Below are 17,044 nucleotides of genomic sequence, written 5' to 3' on the forward strand. Positions count from 1 at the left end.
AACCCACTTTCACCTTGGCCCTACGTAATTTAACCCATTTTTTCCCCGAAAACCTTACCTTTTCACTCATACGTGCCCTTTGCACATTTCTCGAGGACATCCCGTACCTCCATGTCCCCTCGCCGTCAATCTTCCCACCAATTTGATGGTTCGCACTTCACTCGACCGATGCTACATGCTCGATCAATCATCACCATTAGATCATTTCTGCCAAATCTAACGGCTATTGCGCATATTTCTCGGGAAAAAATCGAGAGGGATACCCGCCCGATAAAGGTGGTTTCCTCTCTCTCCTCCACTACTACGTGGCGCCCAATGAATGGAATCGGCTGAGCTTTGACCCTTACCTCTTACCGCCTGATAGAAACCATTTTTGCTCATATTAAACCACTCCCGGGTGTTATCTTTCGAGCACCTCCTCTGCCCAATAGCCGTTCGATCTACCCATCCAAGATCTGACGGCTTGGGCTTATTCCGCTTCCACCACGACTTTAGGCCTCTGGCAATTGATCTCCTCTATCCATCTCTCCTGATCCAACGACGTTCATTCATGATCACCTTAGTTCGTCCTCCATCACCCAACCAGCATCCCGACCACTGATTCATGCCATCCAATAACCCATATGCCCCCGTACCCCACTTCCCATCAGTCACCCGGGGAGGAAATTTGTTGACTCTGTTAGTGTTTGTGACAGTCGGATAGTTAAACTGAAATAAAAGAATACATGGCCGAAAGGGGAAAAACAAAAGCACGATGTAGCCGAACTAACAAAAATGGTCATGGAACGTCGCTGGCATGAGCGAGCCACCTGACAGCGCGGCGAAATTACCAGAATTTGGTCACTGTATTTGTTAGGAAAAGAGACCTCTGAGCTCATGTTTGTCTAGTTATGGCATCAAGTATTTAGAATCCAGAGGGGATAGATTAAGACATCTAGAGTCCTAGAGAGCCCGAGAGCATTGTAAAAAGCCTATAAATGGCTGAAAGTTAGAAGAAACAAGGGTTCAACTTTTGGTGACTGTGGATACTCTGTTCCTCTTAGCGTCTCATCTTCATTCCAGTAATACAAGATTCTTTTGCTGTTACATGTTCAATTGCCATCTTCTCCTTTGTTCTAAGCTTGCACATGAATAGGTTATTCATGTTTCTTCTGTGTCTAATGCCAGATAACTGTCATCTTATCTTTGTGTTGATAAATTAGAATTTGCAAGCTTCATTAACTTTCTGTAGTTAGCCATTCATATGTGTTAATGTATGTATCTGTTGGTACAGTCAAGATTCTCCACCTATTCACTAAATCTATAAACTATTGAGCATTAGTGGTCTAAAGCCTCGTCAAGCTGAGGGTGTTCATGCATGTCTGGAGTGAAAATAGAGTTGAAACAGTCATATGACTTGATCCAAACCCCAATTCATTCCAATAGTTTAGAGAACGATATGGAAGATTTATATGTTACCGGGCATCTCCGAGCTACAACCTAGGAGAGTTTCTTGGAGTGATAACATAATTGGGACCACTGCCGAGGAGAGGAGACTGAAGCTTAGCTTCCATGGGGAATGACACAGATCCAGATTTGATGATAGACAAAGTCTGGACACTATTTCGGTTGTAATCATCTATCTGGTGAATCTATTGGAGGACGAACCTCTTGGTGACTCCACTCCATAGTTATGGCTCAGTTTGGAAGGCATACTCGGAGAAATCCTTATAAGCCACGAGCTGACCTAGTACTTGACCCTGAAAGAATTATCAAAGAAAGAAAGGCGTTGCAGAAAGGAGCATCATGTTTAGGTAGTTCTAAACAATATTCTATATCTCTTCAAGAAAATCTTGTAATAGAACAAATGCATGTTGAGAGTATAGCATCTAATACTAGCAGTGAAGAAAAAATCTCAGAGAGTCATAGAGCTCCTTATTCTTTAGGTTCTTCTTTTGTTGTAAGCCCAAAGGAAACCTCTCCTCCTATCCATCATACGCCTTTAGTCCTATTAGTCACTCCTCAACTCTCTGTCATTCAGACTTCCAGTACCCTTATAGCCACCACAGCTATGGCGGGACCATAAGCACCTACAAAAATGGAAAGAATCATAGCTGCTAGGTATGGGCCTCTAGTGCTGCCCACTCCTTTGAATGCCATGCCTACTGAAGAATATCAAAAGTATATGGCTAAGTTCACTGGGACTGAAGGTGTTACAGCCGAGGAACATTTTGAATCATTCTATAGATATGCTGATAACCTGGACATTAGTGAAGATGATGTGTGGATGAGAGTCTTTGTCTAAAGCCTAGATGGAGAGGCTAGAAAATGGTTCAGAGAACTGACCCCAAGGTCTATAGTAGATATTGGGGCTTTAGATGATGTATTCCTAAAGCATTGGGGGGATAAGAAGGATCTACTCTACTACCACACCGAGTTTGGCAACTTAAAGAGGGAAAATGGTGAGTTGTTGTCTGATTTTAATAAGAGGTTTAACCGCATGTATGGCAAGATACTAGCTGAAGTAAAACCCACCACTACCTCTGCTAAACTCACCTATGCCAGTGCTTTTGATTCTGACTTCTGTCTACTATTGAGGGAGAGACGATGTGCTACCTTGGCTGATATGCAGGATGCAGCCTTGGAAGTAGAATCAAACATCATGGCTGCAGAGAAGCTCAAGGGGAATGTTAATAGAAGGAGATAGAGGGGCGAATCTTCATCATCTTCAGATCCCAAGATAGATAAAATGACCAAGATGATAGAGTCATTAGCCTCTGAGATCTCCAAATTAAAGGTTGAGCAGTACCTTGGGAAAGGAAGAGTTCCTAATACCTTTGCTCCTAGAAATCCAAATCCATATAGAAGAGCTAATGCGCAGTTGCAGATCCTGCAAGGAAGCAAAGATGCCAATGAAGACCAAAGGGTGAAGACCCCTTTCAAGAATGTAGTCATGGAAGAAGAGCAGTTTGAAGAAGATGACGATATCCATTGTATGGAAGACAAAGGCAGTGCCTCCTTTTTGACCTTAGCTACCTATGAAAAGTCATTATTCAATGACCAGGTCAGCCAAGCGTGGGATGGTGGAGCTATTCTGCAAACTGGTGATCAACACAGATATGATCTCAGGTTGAAGATGAATAATGTCAAGGAAACTCTTGTTCAGAAAGTTGTTGTCCTTGCAATACAACAAGCTAATAAGCAGAAACGACCGGCAGTTGATCCCATCATCCTCAAAGCTCCAACTCACGAGGTAAGAGGCCTTGACAAGTCTCCTTCTCCTTTTAGTTTTCAATCAGAAATTCAGAAGCTAAGAATACCTATACCTCTGATTGAACTAGTGAAGAACGAGTCCTTCAAGAGATCTATCCTTGAGGCCCTTGACCCTAATGCTATCCAAGCCTCCACTGACTATGTAAATCTGCAAGATGACAAAGTAGCTATTGTTCTTAGCCCAATGATTGAAAACTATGATGACAGATCCCCATCATTTTATGTCTCTTTGACTATTCATGACAAAATCCTTCACAACTACCTTCTGGACACAGGAGCTAGCCACAATCTAATGCCCAAGGCTGTCATGGATGAGTTTGGTCTTGACATCACCAAGCCTTATCATGACCTGTTTTCTTTTCACTCTAGAAAAGTGAAATGTTTGGGATTAATCAAAGACCTAGCCATCACCTTGTCTCAGCTGCCCATGAAGAGCATGATGATGGATATTGTGGTAGCAGATGTACCCCCCAAGTTTGGTACGCTGCTTTCTAGAGGTTAGATCAAGAGATTAGTTAGAACATTTCAAAATGATCTGTCCTATGCTACTGTCCCAGTTTTTGGAGGTGAGGTAGGAGATCATACAGAGAAGCTCAGTTGGCTTATATCATCGGTGATGAAAGGAATCCCACAAATCATCCCAACTATGCTGTCGACACTAATTTTGGAGCCTGTATTCTTCATATTGAAGAATCCCAGTTGGTCTCCATGCACTTAGGAAATTGGTTTGCCAGATCACAAAGGAAGAAGGCCCACAGATTTGGGACATGTTCTTTGGTGGAGCTTGCTCTAAGGAAGCTGCAGGGGCAGGTGTAGTCCTTGTATCCCCCACACAAGAACACATTCATTCATCTTTCAAGTTAGCTTTTCAGGTCACAAATAACATAGCAGAGTACGAAGCCTTGATATTGGGCTTAAACGCTGCTAAAGAAATGGGCATCAAAGGTCTGAAGGTGTTTGGAGACGCAGACCTTATCATTCAATAGGTGAACAAAACTTTCCAAGCAAAGCATCCAAGGGTGAAAGCATATAGAGATGAGGTATGGAAGCTCAAGGGTGTTTTTAATAATTTCAGCATTTCTTACATCCCTAAAATGAAGAACTAGCTTGCTGATTCCCTTGCTGTGTCTGCTAGCACGTTTATTCCCCCTTTGCCTCCTAAATTGACTTATGAAGTTTAGATAAAATATAGACCATCTCTGCCTGACAATGTCAAATACTGGAAAGTTTTTGAAGATGATTATGAAATTAATAGGTTTTTACAAGTCATTAATGAATTTTCTGAAATGCACATTGACCAAGAAAACAAAACCATTGAAGAAGGCAACCAGTCCAAGCTAAAGGACGAGATTGGTTAGGAAAGCATTGTCTAGTTGCCTAGTAACCGTATACCCAAAGGATTGGTGCCCCTAGAGAAGCTGTTTGATCATAATGATGTACCTTATAAGCTTGCCAAAAAATAAAATGAGTATGCTGTTCATAGACATAATGTAGGGAGTCCAGCCCATCCAAAGTACATAAATCTGTTCACTCACTTGTTTGCTGCCCAAAGTTCTGAGTACTGCACCCTGATGAAACAATTTGATGATATTTTTGCTTGGGAGTACAATGATCTTAAGACCTATGACACAAACATCATTCAACATAAGGTTCCATTGGAAAAGAACACCGTCCCTTTTAAGTAGAAATTAAGACCTATCAGCCCTCTCTTATTGCCTTTGATTGAAAAGGAAATCAAGAAGGTGTTGGATGCCAAGATCATAGTTCCCCTAAGGTATTCAAAGTGGATAGCTAACCTTGTGGTAGTGAGAAAGAAGAATGGAGAAATCAAGCTTTGTGTTGACTTTAGGAATATGAACAAATGCTCTAGAAAAGACAACTACCCCCTACCTAAGATGGAACACTTGCTGCAAAAAGCCTCAGGGGCTAGAGTCATGTCTTTCTTAGATGGATTTTCAGGTTATAATCAGATTGCTGTACATTCAGAAGATCAGGAAAAGACCGCCTTGACTACTCCTTGGGGCACTTTCATGTACTCCAAGATGCCTTTTGAACTGATGAATGCTGGGGATACTTTTCAAAGGGCCATGGACATAGCCTTTGTGGGAGAGAAGGACAAGTTTGTCCTTATTTACCTTGATGACATAACAATCTTTTCCAGCAATCACAAGGACCATTTGTAGCATTTGAAGAAGGTGTTTCTAAAATGCAGACAGTTTGGAATTTCTGTGAACCCAAAGAAGTGACAGTTTGCTCTTAAAGAAGGCAAACTTCTGGGACATATTGTTTCTGCTGAAGGTGTGAAGATTGATCTAGCAAGAGTTCAAGCAATTTAGACATTGTCCATCCCAAGATCAAAAAGGGACATTCAATCTTTCCTAGGTAAGATCAACTTTTTCAAGAGGTTTATTCCAAAATTTACAGAGCTAGTGAAGCACATCACTTCCATGCTAAAGAAAGGATCAGAAATAAAATGGACAGATGGCGCAAGAAGCTCTTTTGAAGCCATCAAACAAGCTATCATGGAAGCTCCCACTCTAATCAGCCTAGATTACAGCAAGGAGTTTTATATACACTTGCAGCAATTCTATTGCAGAAAAATGATGAAGGTATAGAGCACCCAGTGGCCTTTTTTAGCAAAACTCTGAGGGATGTTGAACTAAGATATGACCTTATTGAAAAACAAGATTATGCCCTCATAAAATCTTTAAAGGCATTCAAAATTTATATTCTACATTCCAAAGTGGTTGCGTATGTACCTTCAGCCTTAGTAAAAGATGTCCTAATGCAGCCAGATATTGATAGAAAGAGAGTTAAATGGATTGAAAAACTCATAGAGTTCAACGTAGATGTGAAACCCACCAAGCTTGTCAAAGGCCAGGGCTTGGCTAAGCTTATGGCTGAGGAAAATTGCAGTTTGCTAGACATAAATTGCATGGATTCAAATTTAGGTGGTGAGCAGACAGAGGATGTAGCAGAAGAGCAAGATCAAAATCAGCCTTTGGCTGAAAATCTAGCCACCTATGAATGATATTCCAGTGTAGTTCATTTTTTGCAGAAGCTAGACATCCCTCTAGGGCTTAGCTCAAGTCAAGCTCGGGTCGTTAAGCTCAAATCAGCGAAATTCTGCATTAATAAAAACCTTCTTTACTGGAGAGACCCATCAGGGATCCTCTTGAGATGTCTAGACAAAGGACAATCTGTGGAAGTCATGCACCAGTTCCATTCTAGCATCTGTGGAGGGCATCATTATTGGAAAACCACAACCCACAAGATCTTGAGAGCTGGGTATTATTGGCCTATTCTGTTCTCTGTTGTATTTTCTTTTGTGAGGTCTTGTGACAAATGTTAGAGGTTTGCAGGAAGACAATAGCTAAAAGCTCTGCCCTTGAATCCAGTAAACGCCAATGGCCCCTTCCAGCAGTGGGGCTTGGACTTTATAGGTGAGATCAATCCACATTCCAGTGGCCAACACAAATGGATCTTGGTAGCCACTGATTATTTCACCAAATGGATTGAGGCTATACCCACTAAGAATGCTAATCATCAAGTTGTCATAAAGTTCTTGAATGAGAATATTTTCACTAGATTTGGTTGCCCAACCAAACTAGGCACTGATAATGCAACAACTTTCAGGGCAAAAGAATTGGTAGACATGTGTGAATCCATGGGCATTCAGTTGGTGCATTCTGCCTCATATTATCCTCAAGGAAATGGCCAGGCAGAATCATCTAACAAGAGCCTTGTAAGGATAATCAAAAAACTGTTGGAGGACAACAAGAAGAGTTGGGATTCCAAGTTGAATTTTGCACTGTGGGCTGACAGGGTTACCGACAAGAAGTCCATAGGAAATTCTCTATTTAAGCTGGTTTATGGCGTTGATGTTGTTTTTCCTATCTAGCTGATTCTCCCTGTGGCCAAATTCTTGCAAGAAGAACATGATGAAGAGAATGACATGGCAAGGAGGATGAGTAACTTGGTTGAATTATAGCAGATTAGAGAAAAACTGGTTGAGAAGTCAAGAATTCATCAGAAGAAGATCAAAGAAACTTTTGATAGAAAAGCAAAGGTGAACAATTTTCAGGTTGGTGACTGGGTTCTCAAATGGGATGCATTGAAGGAAAAGAATGGCAACCATGGTAAATTTGATGCCTTATGGACAGGACCGCTTATCATTGCTCAATTTCAGATGAACAATGCTTTCATTTTGCACAATTTAGAGGGGGAAGGTGTTTTTGAGGGTCCAGTCAATGGGCGGTTTTTGAAACTTTACTTCATATGAGGCTTTAAGGCCTTAATATTGTAATTAGTTTTTCAGTTTTGTTTTTATGCAAATAAACTCCATGCCCAATGGAACACTAGGAGATAAGTTTGTTTTGGTTGTTACTAGAAAGGCAGTAGTCTGCAGTTCTTGAAACCTCACAGAGAGGCTTTCATCCCCAGAAGGAGCCAGTGTTAGCCCTGAGGTGCAGCGCTGCTATTTTGAAGGCTACAGGAAGGAAATGGTCTATTTTGCTATCGTGGAAAGGTTCCCACGCAGTCCATCAGCCCACTTTTCTCACTCATCCACTCCCATTCTCATTCGCTCATACCCTAACCCAACCCTCACATCCTAACAAAACCCACTTTTGCCTTGGAATTATGTAAATTAACCCATTTTTGCCTCGAAACCTTACCTTTTCACCCATACACACCCTTTGCACATTTCTCGAGGACATATTGTACCTCCGTGTCCCCTTGTCGTCGATCTTCCCACCGATCTGATGGTCCGCACTTCACCCGACCAATGCTACATGCTCGATCAATCATCATCGTTAGATCATTTCTGCCAGATCTAACGGCTATCGCACATATTGCTCGGGCCAACAAGCGAGAGTGATACCCACCCAATAAAGGCGGTTTCCTCTCTTGTTAGGTAAACTTGACTCGGGATAGAGTCAAAGTTGACCAGGTTAAATAGTGATGGTTTTGGGGCACATGGTATTGTGCACCCATAGTATTCTTCCCGTGGTATCATATGTAATGGAGCTTATAAAAGGCTGGAAGGACTTGATTGTAAAGAAAGGCCTGGAGTCGAGCGGTGAAGGCTCACTTGGTCGGATTGGCTAGGGTTTTTTGGCCAATGCTAATGATATATCATTAGGTTGGGTTTTTCCCTGGATTTGGGGTTTTCCCAGATAAACATGTGTGTTTATGTGTTTATGGCTGTTGCTGGTTATTTTTATATTTTCCATCTCGGTAAATCTCAATATTAATTTATGTTCTCTGGTAAATTTCTTAACAATTGGTATGAGAGCCATGGTTGAGGGTTTGGGCTTCGAATGTACGCCTTCAGTGAAGGATTTATTTTAGCCCAATGGATAAAAGTATCAACGTAGAAGTTTGTTGTTATTACTCGTGAGATCACCGTTGAAAATGGTTAAAGAGATAATTGAATTCAGATTTGGTATGGATTTGGATCAGCGATGTTGGTTGAAGACCTGGTGGATAGATAAATTTGTGTGAGAAGATAACGGCTTTGCTATGTAGAGTTTGATTTTTAACGTATTTGCATATGAAAAGAAGTTGGATCTGGTTAGATCTAATGTGAATCTGTGGATTAGATCGGCGGGGTGCCTCCTTTTGTCCAATATCTTTCATTTTCTTCGGGTCCCAATCGCCTTTCCATCCTGCCCACGCAGAGCCGAGCATGAATAAAGAAAAAAAATTGGTGGCATCGATGGCACTGCTGGAATTCTCATGCTGAATGCTTGAAATGTGGTTTTCATGGATGATGATTGTATTCTCGAAGAGCAGTAAGGATGAGAACAAATGTTCTCAAAGGCGGTGATGGCCAAGAATGAAAGACTCAGAAAATGTCCAAGATTCAAGAAATGACATGATTAATAGAAGTTTTTGTTCTTGTGTGCCATGTGGTTTTGAATGAAGTGATAATTAATAGAATGGCGGAGAGAGTAAAGCTGATGCTGGCATCGCCCATCCAGTTGGCGGATGAGGTATCGAAAATGGCTGAAGAAGCTCATTCTTTCAAGCAGAAATGCAGGCGCAACACGGTTCTGAAGAGGGTTTTCACCATAACATCGGCGGTGGCATTCATAAAAATGAATTTCTTACTGGACAGCTCGATCGGGGACGTGACGTGGCCTCTGCATGTGTTTGTGAGTGGGGAAGATCGAGTAGATCATTTGGGTTTGCCTCCCATAGTGACAAACGATCCGATGCTGGGCCTGATCTGGGAACAGATAGCACGACTGCACACAGGGAGCAGTCCAGAGGAGAAAGCAAACGCGGTAGCCTCATTGGTTTCTCTGGCCTAGGAAAATGAGCGAAATGGGAAATTGATTATCGAAGAAGGCAGAATCGGCCCCTTGCTCAAGCTTATCAAGGAAGGCACTGTTGAAGGCCATCAAGCCACGAAAAACTTGGTAAGGATCCTGAACGCATTAGGCAGATAATTCAGGAGGGTGTGTGCTCTGTTTTTGCTAAGGTCTTGAAGAACAGTGGTCCAATGAAGGTCCAGAGTATGGTTTCCTGGGCTTTGTCTAAGTTGGTCTCCCATGACCCTGAATCGCAGGAGCATTTTTCCTAGAGAGGAATTAGCGGTTTAATAGAAGTTTTTGAGCAAATCAAATTGAGAAAGGATGGGTTAGAATATCAACAGCAATAAACAAAAAAAAAATTAATGAAGTCAAAATTATTGCATGTAAATGGGCATACCACTGTAAGACCTAGTAAGGCATGTGTACCCTTGGGTAATCACCGGTAAAGTTTGAGTTAGAACTAGGTGATAGGGGGGATGTCGGGTTAACAATACCCCGGGTATAAACTCTAAGGGGCGTAAGGGCTAGAGTGAGCGGGATTGTCTCACTTAGCAGGTTTGGCTGGAGTTAGTCAAGGAAGCCCAAGTCAAGTTTAAGGGGGGAATTGTTAGGTAAACTTGAATCGGGATAGAGTCAAAGTTGACCAGGTTAAAAAGTGATGGTTTTGGGGCACATGGTATTGTGCACCCATAGTATTCTACCCGTGGTATTATATGTAATGGAGCTTATAAAAGGCTGGAAGGGCTTCATTGTAAAGAAAGGCCTGGAGGTGAGTGGTGAAGGCTCACTTGGTCAGATTGGCCAGGGTTTTTTGGCCAATGCTAATGATATATCATTAGGTTGGGTTTTTCCCCGGATTTGGGGTTTTCCCAGATAAACATGTGTGTTTATGTGTTTATGGCTGTTGCTAGTTATTTTTATATTTTTCATCTCGGTAAATCTCAATATTAATTTATGTTCTCTGGTAAATTTCTTAACATCTCTCTCCTCCGCTGCTACGTGGTGCCCGATGAAGGGAATCGGGCGGGCTTCGACCTTTACCGCTTACTGCCCGATTGACCACCTGATAGAAACCATTTTTGCTCAAATGAAACCTCTCTTGGATGTTATCTTTCAAGCACCTCCTCCGCCCAATAGCCGTTCGATCTACCCATCCAAGATCTGATGGCTCGGGTTTATTTCGCTCCCACCACGACTTCAGGCCTCTAGCGATTGATCTCCTCTGTCCATCTCTCCCGATCCAATGACCTTCGTTCATGACCACCTCAGTTCATCCTCCGCTGCCCAACCAGCATCTCGACCACCGATTCACGCCATCCAATGGCCCATATGCCCCCGTACCCCACTTCCCATTAGTCACCCAGGGAGGAAAGTTATTGGCTCTATCAGTGTTTGTGATAGTCGGGTAGTTGAACTGAAATAACAGAATACATGGCCGAAAGGGGAAAAACAACAACACGATGCAGCTGAACTAACAGAAATGGTCATGGAACATCGTTGGCACGAGTGAGCCACCTGACAGCGTGACGAAATTACCAGAATTTGGTCACTGTGTTTGTTAGGAAAAGAGACCTTTGAGCTCATGTCTGTCTAGTTATGGCATCAAGTAGTTATAAGCTAGAGGGGATAGATTAAGACATCTTGAGCCCTAGAGAGCCCGAGAGAATTGTAAAAAACTTATAAATGGCTGAAAGTTAGAAGAAATAAGGGTTCAAATTTTGGAGACTATGGATACTCTGTTCCTCTTAGCGTCTCATCTTCATTCCAGTAATACAAGCTTCTTTTGTTGTTACATGTTCAATTTCCATCTTCTCCTCTGTTCTAAGCTTGCACATGAATAGGTTATTCATGTTTCTTCTGTGTCTAATGCTAGATAACTGTAATCTTATCTCTGAGTTGATAAATTAGAATTTGCAAGCTTCATTGACTTTCTGTAGCTAGCCATTCATATGTGTTAATGTATGTATCTATTGGTACAGTCAGGATTCTCCACCTATTCACTGAATCTATAAACTATTGAGCATTAGTGGTCTAAAGCCTTGTCAAGTTGAGGGTGTTCATGAATGTCTGGAGTGAAAAAAAAGTTGAAACAGTCATCTGACTTGATCCAAACCCCAATTCATTCCAATAGTTCAGAGAAAGATATTGAAGATTTATATGTTACCAAGCATCTCCGAGCTACAACCTAGGAGAGTTTCCTGGAGTGATAAAAAACTCACTATTAGCTCCTCAAATAGTTTGGAACTAATTTAACTGGACTTAACTCAGTAAACTGAGTTAACTATTACAACTCAAATATAACTCAATCCTATCTCCTTAATTTAAGGGATAACTCTTGCATGACTTCAGAAAGACTTCTAACTTGAATTTCTCCAACTAATTAATTTAAAATAAACTCATTAATTATTTCCAAGTAGCTGTTAAGACTAAATTCGATTTTAATTGACAATTTAATTCAAGGATAAATTAAATTGGAATATTCTTGTTGCCATATTTCAACACTCCCTCTCAATAAGAAAGGGATTATCTGCCACCCCGATCTTGTCTCTATGGAACTCGAATTTACACTTTGACAATGCCTTTGTCAAAATGTCAGCTTCTTGCTCCTATGTGGAAATATACTACAGCAACATGATCTGTGAAAAGCCACGGGCAACAAATATTGCCTTATGCTTCTCCACATTACCATCAGTAGCTTGCTTTACCTTGTAAAGCCAATGGGAACTCACAACTGACTCGTTCTCTGGTCTCGGAACCATGTCCCAAACACTGTCATGAAATATGTAGTCATAATCCTCCACCATAGCATCAACCCAAATCGGCTGCTGCACTGCTTCCTCAAGGGAAGATGGCTCGGTCTCAACACATTCGCCAACAAGGGCCATGTATCCAGTGTACCTATCAGGTGACCTCCTCTGTCTGTGCTGAGAAGATGGTGCTCCCACATTCTCTCTCGCATACTCCAACAATCTGTTAGCTTCTCTTGTGCGCTTCCTTCCATCTCTAGAAGACTTTGCTTGAGTGGATGTATCCACTCCTGGAACCTCTGCATGTGGCTACTTCGCATCAGTCTAAGGCTCCTCCTCCTTAGGAACCAACAGTTCCTCCATAGCTTGTAGTTGGAGCTCCCTCTCAAGGGAAACTCACATGGCCTACCACTCAACAAACTTGAGATCTTTGTGAACCACTATCCTTCGACTGGTAGGCAAGTACACCTGATAGCTATGAGGTATATCAATGTACCCCACAAATATCCTCAACTCTGCTGTCGGCTCAAGCTGCTTCTGTGCATCCTTTGTCACATGGAAATATACCGATGAGCCAAAGATCCTGAAGTGACTCACATCTGGTCTCTTACCGGAGAAAGCTTCCTCTGGTATCTTCATCCCAAGTATGTGATGCAGGCTTCTATTTCGCAAATAGACCACTATGTTGCATGCCTCAGCCCACAAGTGAAGTGGTATATCTTGGTCATGCAACATTGCCCTTGCTGCCCCTACAATAGTTCTGTTCTTCCTCTTGGCCACCCCATTCTGCTAAGGATTATGAGGTGACGTCAACTCTCATTTAATTCCTTCCGCTGCACATAAGTCCTTAAACTCTTGAGAGACATATTCTCCATCGTTGTTGCTTCTCAAGGCCTTGATCTTCTTCTCTGACTCTTTCTCGACCAAAGCTTTGAACTCACAAAACTTTGTGAAAGTTTGGTCCTTCTTCTGCATGAAATAAATCCAGCATTTATGAGAATAGTCATCAATGAAAATCACATAATACCTTTGCTTCGCTGCGGACGCCGTTGGAATGGTCCACACAAATCTGTATGAACTCACTCTAAGATAGCCTCTACTCGACTGTCTTGATCATGAAAGGAATACTTGGTGTACTTTCCTAAGGTACAACCTTTGCATGTGTCAACTTTCTCAAGTTTACCTTTGGGAAGTCCTATAGATATCTGCTACATTATCTTCAAAGCCCCATGATGCAAATGGGCCAACCGCCTGTGCCAGAACTCACCAATGTCTTGGCTTTGCACCAATTTTGCTTTCGTACTCAATGCTGTACAATCATCTACCTCTAGTTTATAGAGATTCTTCACACGAATCCCTATCTCTTGATCTGACCCGTGTCTATGTGTCTTAGGAATGCCTTTCCTTTAATGAAGACAACATCGTAGCCTTTGTCCGCTGACATCGCGACTGATACCAAGTTCTTCTTTAGTCCAGGCACATACATCACATCTGTCAAGGTGAGAGGAGCTCCATGCTCCCTCTTAAAAGAAACCGTGCCCACTCCTGAAACACTATACCTTCTGTTGTCACCCATTTCTATGTGCATCTTGAGGTCTTTCTCCTACAAGGCATTGAATAAATTTTTATCACCGGTCATGTGGAATGAGGATCCACTGTCAAGATACCAGACACAACCCATCATCGATGACACCATGCATGCGATGAGGGTAAAGTCCATTTCAAACTGAGAGCCTAATGCCTTACCTTCTGATCCTTCCAAGGATCCCTTCTTGGACTTCTTCGATGGGAAATTAGTTGCATAATGTCCCATCTTGTGGCAATTCAAACATCTTACTTTAGACATGTCACCCTTCTTCCCTCCATGAGAAGAATTCAATTTGAAATGGGAAGCCTTCCCCTTCCCTTTCCTTGCCTTACTTTCTAAGGCCAGATTTTCTTCATCCTCATTCTTGGATGAAGAACCATCTTGTGTGCTCCTCTTGATCTCCTCCTGCATAAGATTCGACCACAGTCATTCCCAATCCCACAGTTTCTCCCTTCCATTCACAGAGTCCTGGTAGCTATTCCAACTCTTTGGAAGGCCAAGGAGAGCGAGGCTCACCATATCATCATCGACAATAGTTATTCCCACACTGCCAAGCTCATATTTGCAGGTGGTGAGCTTGTTCAGATATGTAGAAATAATATCACCCTTCTCCATCTTGATTCTTCGAAGCTTATCATTGAGTGCCAATTTCCTCTGGTCGCTATTGTTCTGGTAGAGGTCCTTCAATGTCTTCCACATTGAAAATGGAGTATCCTTCCCATGGAGACTCGAGACAATATGGTCTCGAACTCCCTCAAGGAGGATTCATCTCGCCTTTGCCACACACTTCTTCCACTCAGCCAACTCTTATGCATTAGTTGAAGTCGACTTTGGGATTTCTTGATCAATGAATTCCTTAAAGCCATTGTCTTCTAATACAACCTCCATTCTATCTTTCCATGCTATGTAATTCGAGCTACCTTCCAAGGCATACTCGAGTCTCAAGCCATAGAATGCCATTGGCCAACCTTGAAGTATGATATGAATTCGATTTGCACCTGCAACCCCGAACTTCAAACTTCAAATTCTCTTCTCAGTATACTGTTCACAGCTCTAATATCATGTAGAAAATCTGTGTAGGTTAACCCGATAATGCAATATAAATCAAAGAAGAATATTATAACTTACTTCTGCTATCAATTTGCGGAAGCTTAAAGATTGAGCTGAACAATATAACCAGAAGAAGAAGAATCAATGGCACAATACACATGAAAATATTTTTGGGGAAATCCTCAGATAAAAACCCCACACTATTGTATTATCATACATGGTGGAAATACATAGGAATTATAAAAAGCCTTAGCTCTCACAACTAGCCAGTTCTTAGTACAATCCTCACACATGATCACAGGAAATCTTGGCTTCTCCCCAGCCTTCTTCTTTGCCCTCCAAACTCCTATTTCCTTGTGCTGTTCCTTGTGGATGATTAGCCTATTACCAAGTGGAAACCAAGCCTTCAAAACTGCGCAATCCTCAAGGATGAATCCTTGATTGCATGCATGAGTTTTCTCCATGAGAAAACACATGCAACTGATAGTAAACTGTCCTTGAACATTAATCTCAACTGGGTCTTTCTCAGAATAGACATGCATGGGTTTTTGATGTGGGAATCTTCAATTAACCGGAGTAGCACTAGTTGAGTGCATTAATGCATCAACTGACTCTTAACTCACTATTAGTTCCTCAAACAGTTTGGAACTAATTTAACTAGACTTAACTCAGTAAACTGAGTTAACTAAATACAACTCAATCTTATCTCCTTAATTTGAGGGATAACTCTTGCATGACTTCAGAAAGACCTCTAACTTGAATTTCTTGAACTAATTAATTTAAAATAAATTCATTAATTATTTCCAAGTAGCTGTTAAGACTAAATTCGATTTTAATTCACAATTTAATTCAAGGACAAATTAAATTGGAATATTCTTGTTGCCATATTTCAACACGCCATCCCCGCATTCGGATTGTCATTGGAATGCTTAATGTACCAGGTTAGCGCACGATCCTGCAGAGCACTGACCAACATTGCTTTCTTTGTATTGTCATCCATAACTCCATGTGCTTCCCATATAGCTTTTATCATGAACCAAAACTGGTCCAGATCTTAATTCCCTACTCCCTTGAACACTGGCAACTTTATCGCGCTTGCCATATTGACTCGCGGTGGTGGTGGAGGTGGTATGGGCGAGGATGGGGGTGAAGATGGTGAAACTGGTGGTGGTGTAAGTGGGGGTGGTATGTGCGGATTCCTCTGCCTTATCAAATTGATCGCACTTCTTGGTGACCTTTGCGAGCTCTTCCCCATCCCCTCGCGGAGGTGAAATTAAGGGGCTAGTTTCTAGTTCTGAACTACCTTTGTTTCTATAGATTCTCCCACTTTGCATAGCCCCAAACATCAATTTATTCGCATAACCCTCTTTTCACACAGTAGCATTTTAATCCAAGTGTTCAAAGACTTAACGTACTTACCTCGCGGTTCTTTGAGGAAGCATCACTCTGCCTCGCTATAGCTAACTGAAGTATCTACCGCGAACTCAATGATGAATCCTCCTATAATTCGATTGAGCCAATGACCAACAGAGTGTGTGATCTTATCCTTCGATGCTTCCAATCTGCACACCAATTCTAGGGTCCACACAATAAGTCTGTCGAGCTTGCACCTTCCTTGGCTATCTACTAGCTTTGCGATCCACTCATATAGCTTAGTAGGGAAGGATGTAAAGAAAATTTCGTGGATCTCTGTGTATAAGTAGCATTCTAACCACTCTTCTTTTGATAGTCATGGATTCCTGTTCTCCTGTGCCGCGAACTCGTGAATCTTCCTATCCAACCAATCTTTAATTCCTTTCTTTGTTGTATTCCAATGATACGACATTAGACATCTCTATGCAGATCTCGGTCCTAGCAACAAAACCATTTGTTGGTTTGTTGGGGCTTGAAATAGGTTCGGAGTTAATTAGCCAAACAAATCCCTGTACTACTGGCCCTTTCGACAAGAGTCCACAGAGCGCGGACTGAGGTCTCACCCGAAGTAGTATAGGGGGTGTTGGAACCAGGTTTCCGCACCCTTGAGATGTCTAAGGGGTTAATTTGGTCCGAATTTTAGTCCCTTCGTGCACTTTCCTGTCCCTCGCGCC

This window comes from Pinus tabuliformis, chromosome Q (assembly GCF_031772625.1).
Source record: "Pinus tabuliformis cultivar Carrire ecotype Pingquan chromosome Q, CPIR1, whole genome shotgun sequence".
Classification (NCBI taxonomy): Eukaryota; Viridiplantae; Streptophyta; class Pinopsida; order Pinales; family Pinaceae; genus Pinus; species Pinus tabuliformis.